This window comes from Equus quagga, chromosome 2 (genome assembly GCF_021613505.1).
Source record: "Equus quagga isolate Etosha38 chromosome 2, UCLA_HA_Equagga_1.0, whole genome shotgun sequence".
NCBI lineage: Eukaryota > Metazoa > Chordata > Mammalia > Perissodactyla > Equidae > Equus > Equus quagga.
Genome location: NC_060268.1, coordinates 80346578 through 80353895, shown reverse-complemented (window position 1 = coordinate 80353895; position 7318 = coordinate 80346578).

Sequence of the window (7318 nt, the reverse complement as noted above, 5' to 3'; positions counted from 1 at the left end):
CCCAAGATGATTTAATAAGTTATTTCCTTAAGAGTTATAAATCCTTAAAACATTGACGCTTTCTCACAAGTGTCCCACAAAGTAAAGAGTCACACTTTATAGATAAAAATGTAACATCAACAAAGATAAGTAATCTTCTCCCAGATCCCAAGGATGCAGTAGATGAACATGGTTCCCACTTCCTTCCTGCTTTGTCAGTTTTTCTGTGGGAAATGGTGACTATCAACGCATGTATCTGAAAGCTGGAAACAAGAGGAAGCAGGCAAGGAGGAAAGGCCTTGCCATAACCCTTTGACGTGGCAATTATTATTAACCACATTCTACAGATGTGGCAACAGTGCTCCGGAGAAATAAGCATTGTGCTCATCAAGGTCGCACAGCTGGTCAACGGTGGAGCTGGGATTTGCCTGACAACACTGGGCACCAGAGTCATGCCCTCTATCATTAAGGGGGTAAAATAGGAAGAAAAACACGAAGTTCAACTGCCTGTGAATGGATTATGTGACCATGTAGTGAATCTGTCTCCGTCTGTACAGTCTAACGTAATGTTTTTCTCTTCTCAGATCCTCAGTTTTCTCATCGTAAAAGGAGAAGTTGAGCTAGGTTATCTCCCTTTTGAACTTGAACTTGATTTTACCCTAGTAATTTAGACAATCTTTAGAAATGGAAACAAGAGCCTAGGAGTGTCTTGGCATATTATGGGCACTGAGTTATGTTTATTGAATAAATGAATAAATAAGGAAAACAGTTGGACAAAATCAGAGATTTCTGAAGACTCTAAGACCTGGTAAGTAATCAGAGATAATGAAGCATCAAAACCATCTAACTCTCTGGATTCATTTATTGTCCTTCTTCCATGGAGTAATTTTAAGTTACCAGATTCATGTAGGTTTGATTTTAAAAAAACCAAAGGCCTAGATGTCAAAAGTTTCCCCTGCTAGCTCCAAAGCAAAGGCATAAGGAAGACCTCCATTATTGAGTAATACTGGGATTTCTTCACAACAGTCCCTCGCTGGTGGTCATGTCTCAGGAATATGTATTTCAGCACCCAACATCTGCGGCACTTCTTGACACATAGCAGGCACTCAATGAATATTTACCAAATCACCAATAATTTAAGAGTTGCATCCCTTTTTCATATATATCACCCAGAACTTTGCTCCAAAATTAATTAAACTTTGAAATGCAAAGCTAGGCAGAGAAACTATAATCAGATCTCAATAACCAGATTATACTTGTCAAAAACATTTGGTTGCTAGTATCAGAAATCTACTGAGATCAAGTGAGATTTGAGTGTGTGTTACAAGGTATTTGTTTAATATTGTAAAATCAGTCATTGTAACTCACAATATTCACAAACTGAAAACGGAACATCATATGATCATCTCAGTAAATGTAGAAAAAGCCTTTGACAAACTCCAACATCCACTCCTGATTTTTTTTTTTTTAATCTCTCAACAAACTAGCAACCTGATAAAGGACAGATAACCTACGGAAAACATCATACCTAATAGTGAAAGACTGAAATGCTTTTCCCCAAAGATCAGAAAAAAGTCAAGGATGCCTTGGGGCTGGCCCCGTGGCCGAGTGGTTAAGTGGTTAAGCGTGCTCTGCTGCAGGCGGCCCAGTGTTTTGTTGGTTCGAATCCTGGGCGCAGACATGACACTGCTCATCGGGCCACGCTGAGGTGGCGTCCCACATGCCACAGCTGGAAGGACCCACAACGAAGAATATACAACTATGTACCGGGGGGGCTTTGGGGAGAAAAAGGAAAAAATAAAATCTTTAAAAAAAAAAAAGTCAAGGATGTCTGGTTTCATGATTTCTTTTCAAAGTTGTACTAGATGTTCAAGCTGATGCGATCAGGCAACAAAAATAAATAAAAAGAATCCAGATTAGGAAAGAAGAAGTAAAATTGCCTTTATTCACAGATAATATGATCATCTTTGTAGAAAATCCTATGTAATCTATTAAAAAGTTATTAGGACTAATAAGCTCAGTGAGGTTGCAGGATACAAGACCAATACAAAAATTTCAATTGTATTCCTATATATTAGCAATGAACAATCATAAATTAAAATTAAAAAGCAATATCATTTACAATAGCATAACAACTATGAAATACTTAGGGATAAGTCTGACAAAGGTGTGAAAGATGTACACTGAAAACTAAATAACATCTCAAAGCAAAATTTAAAAAAACCTAAAAGAGTGAGGAGATTTACAATATTCATTAGACTTAATATTGTTAAAATGTCAATTGTCTCCAAGTTGACATAGAACTTCAATGCATTCCCAAACAAAATCCTGGCAGATTTTTGGAGAAATTGATAAGCCGAGTATAAAATCTATATGGAAATGCAACATTCTAGAAAACAACTACAAAAAGAACAATTTGGTGGGCTATCTGATTTTGAGATTTATTGTAAATCTACAATAATCAGGTCAGCATGATATTTACAGGAAGTTAGACAAAATAGATCAATGGGACAGAATCATAGAGTCCAGTTACATATCCACACATATGTGGACAACTGATTTTTTGAAAAGGTTCAAAGGTAATCCAATGGAGAAAACACAATCGTTTCAACAAATAGGGTTAGAAAAATCGGATGTCCATAGGAAAAAAATGAACATGTATACCTTGCATCATATATAAAATTAACTCAAAATGGATCATAGACCTAAATGTAAAACCTAAAACTATAAAACTTCCAGAAGAAAACATAGGAGAAAATCTTCATGACTTTGGTTTAGGCAAAGACTTCTTAGCTACAACGCCAAAAGAATGATCTATAAACGAACATGTTGATAGACTGGACTTCATTGAAATTAAAAGCTTTTGCTCCATGGAAAACACTGTTAAGGAATGAAAAGACAAGGCACAGACCAGAAGAACGTATTTGCAGAGCATATATCTGGTAGAGTACTTGTATCCAAGATACAAAAAGAACTCCGAAACTCAGTAATAACCTGATTCAAAAATAGGCAAAATACTTGAATAGACATTTCTCCAAAGAAGATACACAAATGGCCAATAAGCACATGAAAAGATACTCAACATCACTAAATCATTAGGGAAATGCAAATCAAAACCTCAGTGAAACATCTCCTACCCCATTAAATAGCTACTACCCAAAACAATGAAAAATAACAATTGTTGGTGAGGATGTGGAAAAACTGGAATCCTCGTACACTTATGGTGGGAATGTAAAATGGTGAAGCCTCTGTGGAAAAATGTGGTGATTCCTCAAATTGTTAAACATAGAATTGCCTTATGACTCAGCATATAGAATAGAGTTTATGGGGCTGGGGAGTTACTGCTTAATGGGAATAGAGTGTCTGTGTAGGATGGATGATGAAAAAATTTCAGAAACAGATAGTGGTCATGGTTGCACAACATTGTGAATATACTTAAGGATACTATATTGTACACTTAAAAATGGCTAAAATTTACTTATGTTTCCTTATACACAAGGAAACACAAATTATTATATTGAGGAATAATAAGGAAATAATAATAATAAAGAAACACACACCAAATTTTTGAAAATAGACAAAAAGATTTGAATACACATATTACCAAAGAAGATATACAAATAGAAAATAAGATTTGAAAAGATGTTTAATATCATTAGTCTTTAGGGAAATGCAAAGTAAAAGCCAAAATGAAATAACCACTATATGGCTATTAGAATGACTTTTTTAAAAAAACCTGGCCATGCCAAGTGTTGGTGAGAATGTAGAGGAACTAGACTTTCATACACTTCTAGTAGGAATGTAAAATGGTACAATCACTTTGGAAAACATTTTGGCATTTTTCTATTATTGGGTTGCTGTCTATTTCTCCCTTCAGCTCTCTTAATGTTTGCTTTATATTTTTAGGTTCTCCTATGTTGAGTGCATGAATATTTAAAATGTTATATCCTCTTGTTTGATTGATCCCTTTACCGTTATATAATGACCTTCTATGTCTTTTATTACAGTCTTTGTCTTAAAGTCTGTTTTGTCTGATATAAGTATAGCTACCCTGGCTTTCTTTGGCTTTCCATCTGCATGGAATATCTTTTACCATCTCTTCACTTTCAGTCTATGTGTGTCCTGAAAGCTGAAGTGAGTCTCTCAGAGGCAGCACATAGTTGGGTTTTGGTTTGTTATCCATCCAGTCACTCTATGTCTTTTAGTTGGAGAAATTGGTCCATTTACATTTAAAATGGTTATTGATAGGTATGGACTTATTACTGCCATTTTGTTAATTGTTTTCTGGCTTTTTGGTAATGTTTTTGTTCCTTTCTTCCTCTCGTGCTCTCTTGTTTTGTGATTTAATACTTTTTTGTAGTGGTGTGCTTAGATTCCTTTTGATTTATCTTCTGTCTATCTACTACAGGTTTTTGCTTTGTGGGTACCAAGAGGCTTACAGAAAACATTGTATATTTATAACAGTCTACTTTAAGCTGATAACAACTTTGAATGCATACTAAAGCTCTACATTTTTATTCTCCCCATTTTGTGTTTTTGATGTCACAATTTACATCTGTTTACCTTGTGTAGCCACTAACATTCTGAATTTAACTATATATTTACCTTTACCAGTGAGATTTATGCTTTCATTTGTTTTCCTGATACTAATTAGTGTCCTTTCATTTCAGCTTGAAGACATCCCTTTAACACTTCTTGTAAGGGCAGTCTGGTGATCATGAATTCCTTAAGCTTTTGCTTGTCTGGAAGATTCTTTATCTCTCCTTCCATTCTGAGGGACAATTTTGATGGATAGAATATTCTTGGTTGGCAGTTATTTTTTTTTCTTTCAGCACTTTGAATATATCATGCCACTCCCTCTGGTCCATGAAGTTTCTGCTGAAAAGTCTACTTATAGTCTTACAGGAGTTCCCTTTTTTGTAACAAGAGTTTTTTTAATCACAATACTTTTCAGATTTCCTCCTTGTCTTTAACATTTGACTGTTTAATTATAATTTGTCTCAGTGTGGTATTCATCTTATTTGGAAGCCTCTGGGCTTCCTGGATCTGGATGCCAAGTTAGGGAAGATTTCAGCCATTATTTCTTTGAGTAAGCTTTCTGCCCCCTACCCCCACCCCGTCTCTTCTCCTTCTGAGACCTCTATAATACGTATATTGAACTGCTTATTGGTGTCCCATATGTCCTTAAGCTGTCTTCACTCTTTTTTCTTTTTTCTTTTCTGATTGAATGAATTCCACTGGCCTGTTTTCAAGTTCACTGATCCTTTTATTTTTCTTGATCTAGTCTGCTGTTGAACACTTCTACTGAATTTTCCACTTCAGTTGTTGTATTCTTCAGCTCTGTGATTTCTGTTTGGTGTTTTCTTATATTTTCTAACTCTTTGTTGAAATTTTCTCTTTGTACATGAATTATTCTCCTGACTTCAGTGAGCATCTTTATGAACATTATTTTTAACTCTCTATCAAGTAAATCACTTATCTCTCTTTCCTTAAGGTCTATTTCTAGACTTTTATCTTGTCCTTTTGTTTGGGTATATTCCTCCATTTCTTCATTTTTCTTGACTCTATGTGTTGGTTTCTGTGCATTAGATAAAACAGTCATCTTTTCTAGTGCTAATGGAGTGGTCTCGTGTAGGAGAAGAAACTTATCATTCAGCCCAACTTGAGCTCTTGTCTTGGTTGTCTCTCAAATCTTTGTGATTGTCCAAGCAGCCCACTTCATTTTTAGTGGCTCCTAGTAGCTGAGGGTGTGTGAATACCTGTCAGTGTCCCAAAGGGAGGATTTCAGTCAGAACTTAGATGCAGGCTGTTTGGAAGCTGGACTCTCAGGCAGCAGCTTTTAAGGTATGCAAAAGACGTCTTTCAGGGAAAGACTGAGAGATGGGCATTTCTGTCTGCTCCTGTTCTGCTAAGCCCTGAGAGGATAGCTGGTTAAGAACTGTTTCTTTGTTTGCTACAGTCGTGTGGGACCTCTGAAGGCAAGTCCTGCTGGCCACTAGAGCCAGGTGAGCAAGGGATGCATCCCCTAGGTGACAGCCACAAAAACAGGGTCCCAGACATGTGCACAAGCTCCTTGCACAGAGACACATTTGCTGCCTGGAGTGGGCCAGAGAAAGAATGCAGAAACACACCCAAGAGCCTCCTCAGTCTCCATGACAGGCCCTTAATGTGCACTAAATTAGAAGCCTGACCCTCAGACAGGAGCTTTTGAAGTATGCAAATAGGCCTCTTTCAGGGAAAGACTGGGAGGTGGGCATTTCTGTCTGCTCCCTCTTTGCTGAGCCCTGGGGGGTAGTTGTGGTGAGCCTATTAAATAGCTGTTTCTTTGTTTGCTTTAGTCTTGTGGGTCTTGAGGACACAAGCCCCAGTGACTTTCAGAGTTAGGTGTTTTGAGGGACCATACCTCAGGTGTAAGTCCTTAAAGTTGGGGTGCTAGATGTTGGGTCCAAACGCTTTGCTCTTCAGGAGAAGCTGGGAGTTATGAGTTCCCTCCCAATTGCATGTTGCTGTGCCAGAGGTGGAGTTTGTGGCAAGAGTGTGTCTCAGCCTTTCCTACCCATCAAGATGTGGGTATTTTCACATTTGCACAATGTGTAAGAGTCACTCAGCTACTTTCTGGATTTCTTTCAGAGGGAATTGTTCTGTGTATAGCTGTAGATTTGCAGTATCGATGGGAGGAGGTGAGTTTAGGAGCCCCCTATGTCACCATCTTGGACTGAAACTGTTACTGCACCAGGTTTACTTTTGCCCACTGTCTGGAAAGCCAGACACCGAGATGACAAGATTGCAGCAAAGAGAGGGTTTTAATCACAAGGCAGCCATGTGAGGAAGCAAGAACATGATTCTCAAATCCGCTTCCTCAAAAATGGGGAGTCAGGGATATGTGTGGGACAAGTGGGCAAGGTGGTTGGATATGTGGAGATAGATGATTGGAAGTGAAGAGATGAGGTAATTGATGATCTGCACAAGCGTAGTCAGACTCCATGCCCCTTCATAGGATGCATGTTCACAAAATGGTGGCATTAGCATGATCTAAGGGTGGAGTTTTTAGCCTCTTGACATCAAAAGGTCACTTATCAGACATTTGGGCAGGTCCAGTTGATGAGTTGGTGGTCTCAACTGGCCTAGAGTGGACAAAGGGGTTCTCATTCTTGAAAAACAGCTCACATACCCATTACCATGGTGACCCAGGCTCCAGGGAGATGTTATCTATAAGAAGTTAGTGGGAGTCAGATGGCATATTGCCTAAACATCATGGTTAACATATAACCAGTAACTGCAAAAAGGAAAAAAAACTTTAGTTCCTAGCTACTTCATCATTGACGGCTAACTGTTTGCT